Source organism: Sphaeramia orbicularis, chromosome 20 (genome assembly GCF_902148855.1).
Source record: "Sphaeramia orbicularis chromosome 20, fSphaOr1.1, whole genome shotgun sequence".
Classification (NCBI taxonomy): Eukaryota; Metazoa; Chordata; class Actinopteri; order Kurtiformes; family Apogonidae; genus Sphaeramia; species Sphaeramia orbicularis.
Window position 1 is genome coordinate 29,226,028 of NC_043976.1, and position 20,231 is coordinate 29,246,258.

At 37.0% G+C, this 20,231-nt stretch overlaps 1 protein-coding gene across 1 annotated transcript in view; it reads left to right on the forward strand.

The window, feature by feature from the left end:
* The first annotated feature begins 11,154 nt into the window (after positions 1-11,154).
* Positions 11,155-20,231, forward strand: part of LOC115411401 (cadherin-10-like) — a 64,505-nt gene continuing 55,428 nt past the window's right edge. The window contains exon 1 of the mRNA XM_030123514.1: positions 11,155-11,325. The gene's annotated coding sequence lies outside the window, so the exon portion shown is untranslated. The remainder of the gene's footprint in view (positions 11,326-20,231) is intronic.

The following is a 20,231-nucleotide window of genomic DNA, read 5'->3' on the forward strand; positions in this document are numbered from 1 at the left end:
AATAATAAACAGATGGCAACAGTTTCTCACCACGTCAAATGCTAGTACAATCGGCACAAATTTAACCTCTGATGCTCACATCCACCCACTAGTGTTTGTCTTTTTGCACTGGATTTTAATGTCAGTGGTGTTTACTTGACAAAGTTGGTCTTTTGATGTGCTGGAGAAATAATATTTCCTGTAAGAACTCCCAAAGATCCCATTCTGCTCTGATGGATCAACCATATTTGTCAAGTTCTGACCCACAACAACCTGTTTGTAAGCTCATCTGGTCTGTTAGAAAGTGTTTCAATGTACGCAGCCTCGTATACACCCAAAACTGCAGGGCGAATCTTTTTTTTTTTTTTCCTAGGAAATCACAAGTTCTGTAATTCCATAAAAGCTGCAGAGGGCAAACCAGGTGAAAAAGCACAAGAATCTGAACATATTCACCTTTTTTCTGCAGCTCTCTACCTTCTTCCCCAAATCCACAGACTTCATATAAAAATAAATGACCTGATGCTGCTTTATACTCTTGAGGAAAGGTGAAGCCAAAATATCATGGTTACGGAACCTGCTGCTTTACATTTGACAAAATCTTACCAGCAATTGGAAACTACAGCTTTTCATTGTATCAGAATCAGATTTATTGGCCCAGTTTGTGCAGACAAGCAAAGAATTTCACTCCGTCTTAACCTTAGTTCTCATGTGTTTTAGGTAAGTATATGCACTGTAAAAAGACCCTCCATAAAAAAACAGTAATATTCCGGCAGCAGGGGTGCCGAAAAAATATTGTAAAATAACAGAAGATAACCATCTCATAAAAATACGGTAATTTTCCATACTTAAAACACTGTTTTTTGAGATTTTGCATATTTTTTTTCCTATTTAATGTTTAATAAAGAATATTTACATGTATATGTATGTGTGTGTGTGTGTGTGTATATATATATATATATATAAATGTATAGCCTATCCTTTACACTTTATATAGAGGGCAATTTTAGGTAAAATCAGGTAATACTTAATTTATTCAAGGTATTTGTTAAAAACTACAGCATGAACAACTCAGACTTTCTGTTATGATTTTTTAATAAGTACAATCTACTTTCACATATTTCTCTAGTGGGGCTTTGGACAGTGACCAGCTGGCCTTTGAGAGAACCCTCTATACATGTGTGCATGGGGGGGGGGGGGGACTGTCTGCCTGGTTGTGTTATAAGTGTATCAAAATGTGTTATGTACGCTTTCATTGACTGATTTTTAATATTTCTTTGTTGCCTGAATTTTCCCAAAGATTTGGCCAAATCTGGGGGAGGGAGGGGGGGCAACTGGGGGAGCAAAGGTTGTGACTGGGGGGGCATTTACCCTCCCATACCCCCCCCCCCCCTTGGTGCCACCACTGTCAGTGTCCACTGTGTTGGCTGATATGGAACTAAAACAACAAAACCCATGAATATACAAGAGAACAGCTGGAGAAGAACTGTCCACTGGAGTGACCACTGTGCATGAAAGGGTTAATTTCAATGCAAAAAAATTCAGTGCTAGAAATTCAACGGCTTTAGTAATTCAAAATCTGATGAGACAGATTTACTTCCATACTGAATACATTTCTATTTTTTATTTTTAATTTTTTTTTAGATGCACTGACACAAGCCAGAAAAGAAAAAAAAAAAAGGATGCCTGGTGTTTTTGGAACAGCTACAAGAGTCGAATCTGCAGTTTAGCTTTTAGTGCTCTGCTAATGTGGTCTTGTCATTGCCATACAGAGGCCTATATCAATAACCTATCAGCAGCTGCAGTTGTTATGCCTGCACAGCAAACAGTGGGTAGACATCCGCACTTGAGCGTTCCTCTGGGAAGGCAAGGGAAATCAGAGAACTAATCAGCAGCAGCTAGGACGGTGGAGGTGAAGGCAAGTGCAACGAGCTGGTGACGCTGATGGGAACTGACACTGAGAATTGGGAGAGGATCAGGAGACGCCCTTACTTAAGGAAGCAGTTTCCTCAGCCTGGAAAACTTTGATTTAATGTAATGGAGTCCTCATCAGGAGGGAAGGAAACGCTGGGAATTTGGAAATTGTTTTGCTTGGCAGGCCGGTGAAGCTGAGGAGATTGGATTGTACGGGAGGCGCAAAAGGACAGAAGAAGCTAAGAACGCGACGGGGGGTCTACAAAACATTCCATATATGCTTTTTTTTTTTTTTTTTAGCCATGCATTCTGTTTATCTGTATGTTTCTCACCGGGGATTGTGCATAAAATTAAGCTCTCACTGATGTATGATTCATCACTAATTCATTTTAATAACCAGTAAAAATGCATCTGCGGGGATGCATACCCTACGCATTGGCAAATCAATGGGAGCCAGACGCTGTAAACATTTGGGGCTTACTCCAAACCTTGGCGAGAGAAACTGTACACTCAAAGTGAAGTGATTTCGCCATGTAGCTGTAATAGAAAAAGTCTAATTTAACCTAAAAAGACCCAAACATCCATCACTGACCAATAGCATCTACTGATATAAACTGTTTAAGACCTGTTGATCCACTAATCCTATCAATAATTGGTGTAAAATACAGTTTGTCGTCTTTTCATGGTCATTAGATATGACCCATTTGGACTTTCAGAGGCTCCGTAGTTACCGTGGAAACACCATCATCTTCTACAGCATTGATTGACCAGTAAAACCCATGGAGTTGGATCAATGACAGTGAATGGACACATTATTACTGACATATTTTACTAAAAAAGTCACTTTTTCTGCAGTTTAATCTGTTTTAGATATAATAACCCTCAACTTTAATGTGAGGTTTTACGAACATCTACGTGATCAGTGAATTAAATATAGGAAAATACCTGATTTGTACAGATAAAATACAAAATACAGAGGGTAATATTAAAAATAAATGGTGATAAATAACTTAAGAAGGGTTAAATAGACTTACTTAAACTTTTATTGGTTTTTCAACAAACAAAAAAAAAAGAAAAAAAATTAGGCCAATGCTTTGATGTACATATGGATATAGCTACCTGTACAAAGTGTGTAGAAAAAAATAAATAAATAAAATCAAATAAAAATGCAAAATGCAGAAGATAATATCATCAATAAATGGTGATAAATCACTTAAGAAAGGTTAAATAGAGAGAAAATTTCATTTGGGAATTTTTTATTTTTTTACTTAAACTATTATTGTTTTTTTTAACAACAAAAAATCACGGATTTTTTTTTTTTTACTTAAAATTTATTGGTTTTTCAACAAACAAAAAAGAAAAAACGAGGCCAATGCTTTGACGTACATATGGATATAGCTACCTGTACAAAGTGTGTAGAAAAATAAAATAAAATAAAATAAAAATACAAAATGCAGAGGATAATATCATCAATAAATGGTGATAAATCACTTAAGAAAGGTTAAATAGAGAGAAAATTTCATTTGGATTTTTTTTTTTTTTTTTTTTTAATTTAAACAATTATTGTTTTTTTAACAACAAAAAAATAGAGGTCAGTGCTTTGACTTACATATCGATATAGCTACCTGTACAAAGTGCGTAGAAAAAAAAAAAAAATGAAACAAATACAGAGGATAATATTATTAATAAATGGTGATAAATCACTTCAGAAAGGTTAAAACAGAGAGAACATTTCATTTGTTTTTTTGTTTTGTTTTTTTTTACTTAAATTTTTATTGGTTTTTCAACAAACAAACAAAAAGAGGCCAATGCTTTGACTTACATATGGATATAGCTACCTGTACAAAGTGTGTAGAAAAAAAAAAAATGCAGGGGATAATATTATCAATAAATGGTGATAAATCACTTAAGAAAGGCTAAATTGAGAGAAAATTTCATTTGGGAATTGACATAAAAGTAGCACTGGGTCTTTATGGGTTAATATGTTTCAGTATCTTAAAATAATGATGTTTTACCGTCATCAAATTCATCACATTCACAACAAAATGTTCTAAAATAACTTCACACCTGTAAGATGTTATCCCTCGTTTCTTGGTTTGGGAATCCTGTTGGTAGCAAATCCAAAAGCAAGTGGTATTTTTGCTTTTGGATATGATTTTATTTACTTTTTTTTTTTTTTTTTTTTTTTTTGGAATTGAAGGAGGAATTCGTTCACCAGAGGCCTTTCCAGTGACACTACAAGATTGTCATTAATGAGAAAGGAGGAAGAACTTTGGCAGTCTTGAAAAGGAATTACCAATTTGTTAGACAGGTTTGTGTTACATAATGTTTTTGTTTGTTCAAAAATAATAATGTTTGAGCATTGAGACCTGATGTATCAAATATGATACATAATTGCAACTCAGCCATGGAAATTATTATTTGAAAAATTTTTGGGGGGGTTGTTCAGAAGGACCAATAAAGGCTCCAGTTTCAAAGAACTGGAATTTTCCGTCAGTGATTTAATGGTTCAGGCTTTACACGGTTATTGAGGTTAAATTATGGAATAACGGTTTTCAAAACATTGGTTTGTAAAGATGTTTTCGAGAGATACAAGCAGTAATAATTTTTGATGTACTGATTGGTAGAATAAAACTGATTTTGATTTGAATGTAGACGAGGCGTATATAAGCATTTAGCGTCAGCCTTAGCCTGTTCAGTCTCAACAGAATTCTCAGTCTGTTTGACTTATAATCAACCTCATTGTATGATTGTATGTTCTGTATTATAGAAGAAGACTGAAAAAACTTATGTGGCTATAGATGAGTTACAGTGAGAAATTATCGGATATTTTATTAACATAATGGGATGCTGCTGCTTATTTTATGACAATTTTACAAGGAATTCTAATAAAATATCACCCTCTCACTTCCCTTGACACAAGTCGCTTTTCTATTGGACATCTGCGCAAAACTTTACCGATATTTACTAAATGTCGAAAAAACAGAAGTGCATAATGTTGGTTTTTCCATTAAATCACATTATTATCGCAAGATGACATGAGAAGTCATTCCATAAACATGGCGACGAACGTAAATATGGTGTTGATTTACAGATATATTCATTATTATTATATATTACCCCTCTATCTCGTACTAAATTGAAAAATGATTGGGTTTCCTGGTGTGTCCACACATATCGCTACATGTTTCTTCTTCTTCTTCGCTTGTTGTAATGTGCGTCAACATCCGCTTTTTTATTCACCTGACTCTAGTTGCGAAAAAAGCTCTTTCCATTGCAGTTTTGCGTGATATACCACGCCCAAAAAAACACCTCTTGCCAGCACAAAAACTTTTAATCGAAAAATGAGAGTTTTGGTGAAATTGTCGTTTTTCCATTAGGTAAATTTTTATACGTAAGTTATATTTGCGCAATTGTAGGATCAATGGAAAAGCGACTACAGACAGATGGAGGCACAAGAGGTGAAAAAAAAACATGAACAAAATACCACCTTAAAACTGGCAAGAATGAAACTGTATTAAGTGTTAAAGCGTTAAAATCCACCTCATTGATTGTATGTTCTGTATTATGGAAGATGACGAAATAAACTTAAACCTAAACCTATATGACTATAGATAGGCTGCAGGGAAAAATTATCGGATATTTTATTAACATAATGAGATGCTGCTGCTTATTTTATGCCGATTTTACAGTGAATTCCAATAAAATATCACCCTCTCACCTCCCTTGACACGTCGCTTTTCCATTGGACATCTGCGCAAAACTTTACCGATATTTACTAAATGTCGAAAAAACAGAAGTGTGTAATGTCGGTTTTTCCATTAAATCACAAATGTGATGATTTATTTATTTATTATCACAAGATGACACAAGAAGTCATTCCATAAACATGGCGACAAACGTAAATATGGTGTTGATTTACAGATATATTCATTATTATTATATATTACCCCTCTATCTCGTACGAAATTAAAAAATGATTGGGTTTCCTGGTATGTCCACACATATCGCTACATGTTTCTTCTTCTTCTTCTTCTTCGCTTGTTGTAATGTGCGTCAACATCCGTTTTTTTATTCACCTGACTCTAGTTGCGAAAAAAGCTCTTTCCATTGCAGTTTTGCGTGATATACCACGCCCGAAAAACCACCTCTTGCCAGCGCAAAAACTTTTAATCGAAAAATGAGAGTTTTGGTGAAATTGTCGTTTTTCCATTAGATAAATTTTTATACTTAAGTTATATTTGCACAATTTGAGGATCAATGGAAAAGCGACTACAGACAGATGGAGGCACAAGAGGTGAAAAAAAAAAAAAAAAAAAAACATGAACAAAATACACCTTAAAACTGGCAAGAATCAAACTGTATTAAGTGTTAAAGCGTTAAAATCAAACTCACTGATTGTATGTTCTGTATGATGGAAGATGACGGAATAAACTTATATGGCAATAAATGGGTTACAGTGAGAAATCATTGGATATTTTATTAACATAATGGGATGCTGCTGCTTATTTTATGACGATTTTACGACTTCCAATAAAATATCACCCTCTCGCCTCCCTTGACACGGACAGATGGAGGGACAAGAGGTAAAAAAAACAACATGAACAAAATACCACCTTAAAACTGGCAAGAATCAAACTGTATTAAGTGTTAAAGCGTCGTTACACTGTCAAACTGCGCCTGCCAGTCTCCAAATAACACATCCTACTGAAATGTTAACATTAAGTCAAATTCAGCTCAAGCAGTGGCTGAAAACTGCCAAAAATCTGGGCCCAGAGAGTTCAGGACTAACGCCAAAGTAAAGCGAGGGAAATTTTTTGAAAAACAAAGTCGGGCGTATCTGCCAGAAGTAAAGCACATGTCGCTGTGTATTTCGCCAAAGTCCTGTAACGAAAAGAGTTCTTATACTGTAAGCACATGGAAACCAGATACAATATAGATGCAGTATATACCATAAAGATGACCTCGTCTATCGGTTAGTTTTAGCACAGAGTCCTCCAACACGCTGATGGATGCTTGTGATTACAATACCGTTAGCCTTCAGCCAGTTAAGATACCTGAATACACGCTCTAGTAAAGCACCATAAAAGCACCATTTGAACACAGCTCTAGGAAACATCTAATGAATAGTTCTATTTCCAAAATCCACACTATTTTTTTTTTTTTTTCTCCTGGTCAGAGACATTTATTAACCCTTTATCGTTCACTCATAGTGTTATTGGAGGATATAACAAGACTTTATTACTTTTGTGAAATTTTTAAAAAATGTTTTATTGTCATGTAGAAAATCAAGGTCAATGAAGTTACCATATTTGGTTCCTTACCCACCCGACAGACTTGTGACTGGTCGGTATAGATTAGATAGTGCATATTTCACAGCGATCGGCCCAATTCCAGACTGTTTTCGCAGTATTCAGTAATGGGGTGCCGCTAGCAATTGTGGGCCCCATGAAAGGTAAACGTTGTGGACCCTTGACAAAATTCAGTATCTTGCCAATTAGCTGGACTGGGGGGGGTTATATACATGGGGGGTGTGGTCCATAACTAATGTAACTAACGCTGGCTTGAAGCAAAAGTGAAACTTAACATGCTTTCAATGTCCTGCTTCTACAGCGTATCTTAAACCAAATTTTCACAGCTTCTAATCCAGTGTTTTTCAACCTTGAGGTTGGGACCCCACATGGGGTCGCCTGGAATTCAAATGGGGTCGTCTGAAATTTCTAGTAATTGATAAAAAAATTAAAACTTACTAATAAAAATTTACAGTATATAGCCTAAAATTAATGTTTATTTGCAACATATGATAGCAAACTATTACACGATCAAAAAAGAAATACATTTTAGCCAAAAAAATGTCTCTGTTTTGAATGTCTGGGGTCACCAGAAATTTGTGATGTTAAAATGGGGTCACGAGCCAAAAAAGGTTGGAACCACTGGGTTAACCCCTTCATTCAGATGTGTACACTGGTTTAAGATGTTTGTGGCACAAGATTTTATCTGTTTGAGAAAGAACAGACTGTACCAAACAACTTAAAAAGGGGATCAGGAGCAGTTAATGCAGTGTTTTTCAACCTTGGGGTCCGGACCCCACGTGGGGTCACCTGAAATTTCGAATAACTGAAAAAAAAAAAAAAAAAATTAATACTTATTAATAAAAAATTTACATTATGTTGTCTAAATGTTGTCTGAAATTAACATTTATTTGCAACATAGTATAGGAAACTATTACATGATCAAAAACAAATTACTTTTAGCCAAAAAAAAAAAGTCTCCATTTTGAATGTCTGGAGTTGCCACAAATTTGTGATGTTAAAATGGGGTCACGAGCCATAAAAGGTTGGGAACCACTGTTCTAGTCTGTATCCACTGGACCCCCTCCACTGCTCTCTGGGCCCCCCAGAAATGCTGGGCCCCATGAATTTGTCACATTTACCCCCCCCTTATGGTGCCCCAGATTGAATACACTGAGAAAACCAGATGGCTGGCCAGGCTACTATAACGTATAGACTACTATATATCTGTAAATCAACATATTTATGTTCGTCGCCATGTTTATAGAATGACTTCTTGTGTCATCTTGTGATAATAAATAAACAAATCATCACATTTGCGATTTAATAGAAAATCCGACATTATGCACTTCTGTTTTTTTCGTACATTTAGTAAATATCAGTTAAGTTTTGCGCACATGTTCAATGGTAAAGCGACTATTGATTGATAGGGCTGTGTATCGGCAAGAATCTGGTGATACGATACAAATCACAATGCTAGGATCACGATATGATATATCATGACACTGTTAAAAAGGGCAATTTTTTGTTTGTTTCTTTTTTTTTTAATGATTATTTCCTGGAAGGATTGAATTACACCAGAAATATGTACAAATACTAAACACATTTTTATTTCAGAACAGGATCTAATCCTATATCACACATTTTTTTTTTTAATTCTCCTAGTTTCCAGAGGAACTATCATCTGCCTCTCAGACAGTAAAAAGTGCTTTTAGGATGGGTAAAATAACCATGATTTAATAAAACAGTGTTAAATAATAATAAATAAGATATAAACAATAAAGAAAAACAAAAAACAAAAATGAACCTCCGCCATATCTGCATTTGAATAAATACTTAAAAAATACAGTACTTTTTAATATCAATACAGTATTGTGAAATGAAATATCGCGATATATTGCAGAACCAGAACCTCTATTGATTGATGCAGACCTCAATAAAACTTAAACTATTCTTTACTTTTTTCTGTTTGTGTCAGAAAAACACACACAATAAAACACAACAAAAAGAAAAATCAACATCCCTGTTAATTTCATGACTCATATCGCATTGCCACACTACGAAAACATGCTTCTGTATTTCCTACAACACTCGGATACAATGCTGGTTCTTGTTTTCTGATGTTTGCAACTGAGTTATTTGGGCTGCGTAACAAAAGCGTAATTAACATCCCAGGGGTGTAAATAGCAAGTAAATTAATACTAATTCTATGCAGAGATGTACCAAATAGCCTCCTTTTTTTTTTTTTTTTTTTTTTTTTTTTTTTTCTTTCAGTGGGTTGTTTGTCGTTAGTTCCACATGAATGTAAGTAAACATGACACACTTCTTCTCTGACAGTTATACAGGACATACAAATACAGTACAGGACATACATGTACCTCAACACATACACACATACACACACATCTAGTTCTTAATCTTTCAGCACCACAAACACAACAAGGGAGTGAATTATGAAGTGTGTGTGTTTGTGTGTGTGTGGACTTGGCTTAGTATCAGAGGGGAGGCTACCTCGCTGCTTGTTCAGATGTTAATTAGTTTGGCCTGTTTGCATTTTTATTTATCTGCTGCAGAGAGTTTGAGCTGATAATCTATTCACACTGATATTGGAAGATAAAACTTGAGCTCAGATGAGGTCGGGCCGGTGAAACTGCTGCTTTTCTTAAATTATTCATCAACGGCGCGGCTCTGAGTGGCATCCCATGCATTTCAAAGTCACTTCATCCAATCATTTATCTGCTCAAGGTACACGTTGAGGACGGATATCGGCATCTAATAACGTATACCTCCCCTAACCTCTCTGTCTTACCCCTCAGCGTCAAAAAAAAAAAAAAAAAAAAAAAAATCTTCCGGAATATATTTCACCGTCACCATTCTGTTGAAATTAAAAATGCAATATCACACCCCCCCCCCCCTCTCAATAGCACGTACAGTATGGAGACATATTGATATGCATCCAACATGAGGCATGTAATAAGAAAGGATGACAGAGTGCCCGGAATGCATGTGCACCTGCCACGTACTGTCGGCCAAGTCAGCGTGGACCAGAGATGAAGATGAACAGGACCACCTACCACCCTCCTCCAGTCCCCACAATGAACCACCACCACCAGAACCACCACTACCCTCTTTTTACACCCGTCACTGCATGGGTGATTTACAAGTTATGGCCTTTTTCTCCTTCATTCCACTGTCATTGAAAGAAGATTAGATGGGCCCGATTGCTTTAGACATCAAACATGATGCAGTCGATCCGTCAGAGCGGTCGCTTTAGGCACAACGACGCTCCCTAGGTTTTTTTTTTTTTTTTTTTTTTCCAGAGTCCACCTCTCCTTTTCCTTTTCCTCCAGCCCCTATAACCTCGCCTGTTTCTCCATTCCACAGTCAACTGATGCTCACTGGGATGTAAGGGCACTATTTTCTCCCCCAACCCCTCCCCTCCCCTGTTTTTTTTTTCTTTCTTTCTTCTTCTTCTTCTTCTTCTTCTTCTTCTTCTTCTTCTTCTTCTTCTTCTTCTTCTTCTTCTTCTTCCTCTTCTTCTTCTTCTTCTTCTTCCCTCCTTGTGAGCCCCCCCCACCCCCACCTCCTTTATCCACCTCCTTTATCCACCCCCCCACACACATACACACACACACATTTTTCCTCTCTCCCTTTTCTTTATCTCTAACTTGTGAATGGCAGCCAATCAGGGGCAGAGTCGCCTCAGCTTCAGCCTCGGTGACATCCACCGCCAGAAGTGATGCACTGCTAGAGAAAGAGAGAGGAGGGGATAGAGAGAGAGAGAGAGAGAGAGAGAGAGGAGATGATAGAAAGAAAGTGTAGAGGAGGAAAAAGGGGAGAGAAGCCAGAGAGCGGGGAGGAGAAATGGAAAGAGGGAGGGCAGGGAGAAAGAGAGAGGCATAGAGCGAGGGAGGGGAGGAGGCAGGAGATTCTTCTTCTCTCTCTCTCTCTCTCTCTCTAACACACACACACACACACACTTTTTTCCCGTACACATTCGCACCAGCTGTGCCGTTGTCAGTCTTGGAATGTAAGCACTGCCGCGAGGAGTCAGATTCTCCGCCGCTAAGCACTGCTAAGGAGTAGGAACACAGCACCGTGCACTCACACACACAGATGGATGCTAAGCTGTGAAAATCAGAAGGTAAGAGCTTTTTTCCTTTTTTTTTTTTTTTTTTTTTTTTTTTTTCCTGTCTTCCTTGATGAATGTTTAAGGGGTATATTTATATAATATCTATGCTTCCAGACTCCCGGTGGATGATCTGCTCCTTGCACTGTGTCAAAGCCAGACTAGTGCATCAGTGTGGATATCTCATGAAAAGAAGTGTCGCAACTTCAAAAACACACCAAAAAAAAAAAAAAAAAAGCTAAATCGGTTGAACTGAGCTGTAATTAGATTTTGATTGTTTGTTGAGTTTACTGGAAATTTCTCATCTGGTATTATTATTATTATTATTATTATTATTATTATTATTATTATTATTATTATTATTATTCATTCCCAAGGTGAAAGAAAATGAAGCTGAGTAAAATTCGAAATAATCACACAAACTGAACCCGGAGCATCCAACTAAGCAGATAACTAAGTATTTTAGGATATTTTTAGTATTTTTTTTTGTAAATCTTCTTATACTCAACCCCCATGACACCTGTCAGACAGTGGCTAACACTGCATATGCAACTTAAAGGGAGGTGTTAGAGCTCGGGGGTCATGCTGTGCTTTCACAAGAAATTAACTTTATCACCTATATGTGAAAGCATATGCAGTTCAGTCTTACGTGCAAATCTCACATATGTGCAAGTACATGTATATTTGCATGTGAAATGTACGTGAGTGTGTTTTTTACGTGTACGCGCACCTGTTCAAGTCAGATTTCTTGGCGTATGTATGTGTACGCGTGTGGATCGTACTTGTGATGTTGCATGGGTAGATTTGATGGGGAAGCAGTGTACCATTCATATCTCTAAAAACGCATGAAGGTGTTTATCATGGTGTTCGAGCAGCGCAGCGAGTGCAGCCAACAGTGTTACTGCCTATGTACATGTGCATATCCCCCACTCTGGAAACTTAATCCATCCTTTACTCTCTTTTGCTATTTTCTTCTTCTTCTTCTCCTCTCTTTCTAGTCATCTCAGCTTTCTGTGTTGCCGCCTCATACAGCTTTACATCTTCTCAAAGTGATATATTAGTAAGGTGGTGGGGGTAGTAGTTTCCACCAGGTCATCCATGTAACACCGTTATTGTTTAGTGCAAATTAGCCACTAACACGCTCCCTGAATTATTGTCAGATATGGAGTGACCTTTCAGTTTTGAAATGAATTGAGGTGGAAATCCATTCTCCCACACAGGCATAGAAGCTCTCATGAGCATCCACGCAGCTAGTTTTAATGGATTTAAAAAAAAATTTAAAAAAAGAAGGAATAATCTTATGGAAAGCAGCGTTTGTCTTGGTGGAGATGGAGACAGAAGGGAATAGATGTTTTATACATGCAAAAAAAATCAGAAATGAGAACTGCACATTTTATGCTAATGATAGGATTTAAGTTGTTAGAGCATGTTTTGTTTTTTTTTCCTCTCTCCCTCTCTCTCTCTTTCTCTCTCTCTCTCTCTCTCGAGTGCATTCACCTCTGTTTGTGTGCTCGAACATGAATGTCAACTGGTGAAACACACCTATAATTTATTTAATGAGTCATGTACAGCAGGAGGTATATTTGATCTAACCCTCCAGTCAGCCCCCCCACCCACCACCACCACTCCAACCCCCACACCTTTTTTTTTTTTTTTTTATAAAGAAGACTGTCCCTCCCTTTTTTTTTGGAGAACCTTTTTCAACAAGGAAGTGTGCACTGTATCACAAAATTGCTTAGAGGATTTCAAAACATGAGTAAAGCTTGCTGAGGTTTGCCAAAGACTGCAGCCCCACGGATGCAGACTTGGGAAGGTCTAGGGCTCCACCAAGTGGACGTTTGTTCAGGTGCTGCATCTTGGTGCATCGACGCCCCTCGTGTCGGATTTTACACTCTATACGTCTGCGCCGGGGCCTGTCAATACGAGCGAGCAATCACTGGAAGTACTCAAACTGCCAATCACACGACAGCGCTTTCTTTCACCTCAACTCATATACAATAATCAGTATTTTTATTTATTTATTTTTTAATATCAGGGGAGAAATATTGCTTTAACTGATCCGGTACAAATGTTTCACCAGGACTAATCATGACCTTCAACCCTCCCATCTTTGTCTTTTCCAATTCCTCCGCCTCCCATCTCCTCTCTCCCATATCATATTCACTTGTTGAATTGATTCACAGGCTATAAATAAATAAATAAAACTGCATTTTAATTGCAGCTGCTTCAGGTTTTGGTTTGTGCAAAGTGTAGGGTGGGCTATAGAACAGGAGGAGGGATTGGTTTTTGGGTGCTAGATGTTTAATTATGTCCCACTACCCTTAAGTAACTCTGCATCTGTGTATGAAAGCATGAGCACGTATGCAAATTTGTCTTGTTGTAGAGGTGCGCTTGTATGGTAATGTGCAAAAAAAAAAAAGCCTCAGAAGCAAATTAATTGATGGTGAGAAGTGAGACTCTAAATGAACTAGTTCCCCTGTAATCGCTGCAAAAGAGGGAAAAGAATACGGGGAAATGATCACAGTGACAGACCTGCGTGTCATATGTAACAGTAGGGCTGCAAGATGTATCAATATATGTCACATGACTATTAAAAAAACCGCATTGTTTCATATTTTATACATTATTATGCCACAAATCAATCTTCATAGCATTATTTATCATCATTTGGATTATTCTTTTATCGTCTTCAGATGCAGGAGATGTTCTACTTTTTGTCATATTTCACTGATTTGCATTGTGAGCCTTATTTTGGTTCATTTTTAGACGCTTATATGTTTCATTTTTACCATTATTGATCATATTTGCTCTATTTTTTTTATTATTAAACCCCATTTATGTCATCTTTGGTTATTTTCTTGATGTTTAAGTGAGATGTTTGGACTCATTTGCATAATTTACTGTATTTTGATGTTTAATTTTCTTAATTTTCTTGTTTTATTGCCCAAATTAACACCTTAATAAGTAAGGTGTATATTCTGTCAGTTGTAAAGAGTTCTGATTTTATATTTTACACATGATTAGATACTGAATTGAACAGTCAAGCTGTAAATTAAAACAAGAAAAGTAATGAAACATGAGTAAGGAGCTTGACTAAACTACTTAAATATGACTTCACAACAAAAACGTGCTTTATTACAACATGTATCCCAGCCTTTTTTGGTCGTATTTCACTGCCTTTTTTGCGACGCTGTATTAAGGCGACATAAAGAACATCTGGTCAGTTCAGGTGTTTATATTCTGCATGTAAAGGAGTATAATTTTACAACGCACGCTCGACACCCGAAAAAGAATTACCAACCGCACTTCTGCTGCACCTACAGTTGTCGTCCTCCTGAAGTCATAGAGCCCATAAAAGTGCTTAGTTGCAGCGCTTACTTTAGTGTTTGAGGGGGGGGGTGTAGGGGGTGGGGGGGGTGGGGGGGGGACCTACATGTTCAGTTCTGGGATGCATGTGAGGACAAATTTATACAGACTAATGTGCAAGGCTGTACTTTTCTAGCGAGCATATCCTGATGAACAGCTAGTTTATATCTGATCAAAGACGTTCTTATTCAGCAAAACAAGAATGTATAATTTTGTAGATTACAGAAATGGAGCAAAGCGGCCTTTTACTGCCAGGATGTGTCTTTGCCAAGATTAAGAATAACAACTAGACAACACTTTAAAAGCTTATACAGTTTTCACCCATACCACGCCATATAAGCTGCCTACAACTTAATCTAATCATAAACAACTTTATTTTTCCTCTCTCTCTTTCTCTGTCTTTCTATTTCTTTTTTTTTTTTGAATAAACCCGACATTTTAATAGGCTGAATAAGTTGAGATAATTCAGCTTGAGTCCACAGGATCTGGCATAGATTCAGCGCACTCGCTCATCTTTTAATGGAGTGTTTGGAAGAATTCTGAAAAGACACACTGGCCTAATGCTTAATAGGCACACCACATCAAAGATTAATATCCAGAATGCTATTAAAACTCAAGGACAGGCTGGAATGATAATTAGAAAATGCAATCACAAGCATCAGACTAGATTAATTGGAAGGCGGCGTTTTCTGATTTCAGGAATGCGAGCGTCACACTCACGCTACATTATGGGCATGAAATAAAAAAATAATTGAGCACTGATCAGCGAGTCACAAAAGTCTCACTGCATCATCTGTAAGACACAAACCATTCGGTGTTTTTGCTCAGAAACGGTGAAATTATGTATTTATTTATTTGCATTCGGTTCAATGTATGCACGTGTAGTTGAATTCTGCTAGTGTTCATCCACAACTTCCACCACCTTCATCTAAACTACAAAGAATAAAAAGGTCTCTGATCAAATAATCTAATCTGAGATGATAAAATTAAATCAAACCCCCCGCTTGTAAACCACAAATGAGCAACGACTTACATTATCCTCTTATCAGTCCAATTATTTGACATTTAGAATCGCCATAATTCTAAAGTGCTAATAGACAGTAGCAGCTGCTTTGTTCCCATTAACATTAAAGTCCTTATTTAAGAAGCCTGAACAAAAAGCAAAGGGATTACTAAAGAAGCATGTGCCTTTACATGGCATACCCTGAGGGAACGCTGAATGCTCATCAGAGTAACTCTAGTATTCCAGGTTTTCTTTTTTTTTTTTTTTTGCAGAAAACCTGCTAAATTGTCTTTTCTTCGAAAGGAAGAAGCAAGATTTATTAGGATTAACTTCCAAAAAAACATAAATTATTCATGTATATCCAAATTACCTATCAGGACTGGTCCTGGTGGAGAGACAGCTTCAGTGAGGCCTCAATGGAAGACCATCCAATAACACAAAACACATTTCACAGGCACAAAGCCTGGTAGATACCTCAGGATAATTTGGCCGCTTACGGTAATTCACAGTGTCTTTATCAAAAATGTCCTTTTTTTTTTTTTTTTTTTTTTTTTTGGGAAGAACATTGCAGATAAGAAGTGAAGAAAGAAAAACTGGGAAACAATGATGACTAACGCAGAGACTCAATTGAAAATATCAAATTGTTGAGGTGTGCGCACGACATTTTTGAGATGACAAAGGTACACAATTAGGATGAGCGTACAGTCGTGCAGGGCTGTAGATCAGCGTTGCGACTACTGTACCAGAGTGTAAAAGGAAGAAAGGATTTCTGTGGAAGGGTTTCAGCTGACTCGCAGGATGACAGCTTTAGTTCGCCGTCTGAGAAGCTGCTGCACCGACACATGCCTGTATTTAGATTCGCAAACTCACTTCTCCAGTCGACAGCAGAGATATTCCTATGAATCGATAGTGGCAAAACTTGGCTTCAGTCGTGGAATTACTGACGTTGGCTGCATTCAGACTGCAGGCGAATGTGGAATGGAATGTGGCCCAAATCTGATTTTTTTTTGCCCATATGTGACCTGTATCCGATTTGTTAAAGACAGTTTGAACAGCACAAATCCAACCCAGGCTACTTCCATATGTGGTCCAAATCAAATGCGTATCTGATATTTTGCAATGCGACTTCAGACCTATCTGAGCTTTACGTCATTGAAATGCGACAAATGTTACAATACTGTATCCCAGGTGGAGGAGCGGCAGGAAAAGCACATTTACTTCCGTAAACACAGTGCGTACCTACGTGGTCACGTATTACTTCAGGACCTCTTTAGTGCATGCGGGTCACTTCAGGGTCACATTCAGTTTATACTCAAAACTGATAGAAGTCGAATTTAATGTGTAATATGAACAAGCACACAAAAAAATAGAAGTTGCATTTTATGTGTAATACTAGAAGCACTCGGAGAGCGCAGACCTCCGCCAAGGCTGATCAGTGGCCCCCCCCCCGTGGGCCCCCCCACCCCCGATCACCACCAAAATTTAATCATTTCTTCCTTATCCCATTTCCAACAAACCCTGAAAATTTCATCCAAATCTGTCCATAACTTTTTGAGTTATGTTGCACACTAACAGACAGACAAACAAACATACAAACAGACAAACAAACAAACCCTGGCAAAAACATAACCTCCTTGGCGGAGGTAATGAACGAGCACACAAAAAAATCGGATTTCACCAAAATATCCGAATTGTGCATTAAGACCTGCTGTCTGAACATAGCCTTTGACAACAAGTTAATAAAAACATAAGCCCTTAGAATGCCTTATTTTTGCAGTTACGTCTGTATCATTTGTGTAGTTTCTAATATTGACAATTATTTATTGTTTTCTTAAGGGGTTAGTTTTAACTGTCTGGATTTTTCCTTTAAAATTTCACTAGATTATAGTGGAAACACCTAAATATACACTGTTGCCCAAAAAGTTAAGGAAGTTAAGGAATAATTTTGTTTTCAGACACATTCCTCTTTTTATAATCTCATTTATATACATCAGTATTCACCTTTGACCTGATCCAAAGAGTTCCAGTTATACTTTATCTATCAAGAATAAATCTCATTGTCATAATCATTTCATATGATATCATTTCATATTTTATTCCACCTTTATGGGCAACAGTGTAGATGTAATGATTGTGTTTTGAATAATTCCTAGGCAAGAGAATCCTGAAAACAATAGTGCAACTATGACACAAAGTTTGAGATGCAGGGGCTGAAATGAATGGAGAAAATAAATAAATAAAAATAAATAAATACATAAATAAATAACTAGTATGTTGACCCATGGGGATCCAATAGTTCTAGATGTGATAGTTTTTATGCTGTTGTGTATTCATGAATGCTGTACTGCATTTGTCCAACAGTCACCGCCAAAGCGTTCTGGCCATTGCAACATGATTGTAAGGCTATTTTAATCCAAAATTACTAATATCTCCCAAAATCTCGGTCCTATCAACTTGCCGTTTTCGCTAGTCTCTTCTTTGTCCAAAACTACATAAGTATGACAAACTGTAACACTCAGCTCTTTTTGGATTTTGTGTGAATCCCCAGACACACACACAGAGGCCACTTGGCTTTTATGATTTATGATATAAATACACACTTTTGCAGCTTTCCTCTCTTGACCCAAATCAAAAACATAAAGACATCTTACCTGCTGTTACAGAAAACTGCAAAAGACATGGATTTGAGCAGTCGAAGTTCACATCTGATGGATTCTGATCATGACTTAGTAATTACAGCTATTAAATATGAACTTGTCTGAAAACACCTGTAATTAACCAAAAACCTGTATCATAGTGTTGATTTTCTACAGGCAATGAGTAGATGCACAAGTGCCATGTGCAATATGCTGATAAGCTTTAAAAATCAGTATCAGTTAAAAAAAAAAAAAAAAAAAAAGTCACTGTTTGTCTGCTTGCTGTAGAGTTGCTTAAAGTGTTGCTTCATGGACTTTTTTGTTGTTTTATATAAAGCTGTTCCTGTCTTGTGTCTTATCTAAAGATTCCACCTCCGTTAGAAAAAAAAGTAAAGGGAGTTAGCGTCTTTGCAGACAGGATTTATTCATCTAATCTGTCTCTAAAGATCTGATAGTGAACTGGGGAAATCGGTCTTTATTATGCCGCTCCCACTGGTTGGAAACACTCGCCAAATGATCCGTTAATGAATTTTAAGTTGTTTTACTTGATTGGATACAGGAATTTGTTGTTTTTGAGGCTTTGACAGATGCACAAAGCCTTTTTATCCCTGATGTTATAAACTAATGATCTTGTGATTATGCACGTCATTCCTTTGTGTTTCCCTGTAAATTTTCTGAAGGTTAATGAATTGTAAGTTGTTATTCGTGATTGGCAACAGACATATGTGGGTTTTGAGGCTTTGATTGACTCATAAAACTTGATGTTATAAAGAAATACTGGATATTTTTGAGACCTTACTCTAATTCCAATTCACCCCTTACCCCTACCCCTTACCCCTACCTCTTGCACTTACACTAGGGGTAGGGGCTGAAACATTCCCCGATGAAATAAGACAACCCATTAAGACCTGTTACGTCATCAGCAGTCATCGATGCCGCTATTAACAGATGCAACAACTTTGCATAGGCTTCAGGCATTTTTTCGCAGCTATCATCTGCAAAACGCCGAAATATGTCTATTTTTAAAAAAACAAATTACAGTTTATTCTTGTAAGAAATATGTTGCTCTAATTCTGTCCATGTTTGTGATCGATGGAGGCCAATATTTAGTTTTGTTGTAACAGACAGATGACCTGAGTCTGTTGAACTTGTTATGTTATGAAAGGTCCAGGACTCTGAGTTTAAAAAAAAAAAAAAAAAAAAAAAAAACCTTCCAAAACCACCTTTTTTCAGTATTGTGAGCACCAGAAACAAAATGACACTTTTTTCTTTATGAATTATACTGAAGTTACATATCTAGAAATCACAAGATGCACATCACTGTGACAAACAGAAATGTATTAATTCTTTTTGCGATCAAACAAATAAGCGATTCCAACATCATACAGACTTAAAAAAAAAAAAAAAAAAAAAGAAGAAATGTAGTCTGTAACACATTGAAACGGCATTCAAAGGTCAAATGATTATGTTGTTAACGAAGAAAATACGTACACTTGCGTGTTTCGTTCACTTTTTTGCAGTATTTACCTCCATCTTGCTGATGATTCAAACCGAATTCTGCAAAATTTTTGGGGTACCGCTAGCAATCATGAGCCCCATGAAAGGTAAAGGTTGTGGACCCTTCATAAAATTCAGTATCTTGTTGATCTGTCGGAGTGGGAGGGGTATGTACGTGGGGTATGGATGGCAGTTATATACGTGTACGGAAGTGAAACTTAACATGCTTTCAGTGTCAAATGATTATGTTGTTCACGAAGAAAATACGTACATTTGTGTGTTTCGTTCACTTTTTTGCAGTATTTACCTCCATCTTGCTGATGATTCAAACAGAATTATGGGAAATTTTTCATATGGGGCACCGCTAGCAATCGTAGGCCCTGTGAAATGTCAAGGTTATGGACCCTTCATAAAATCCA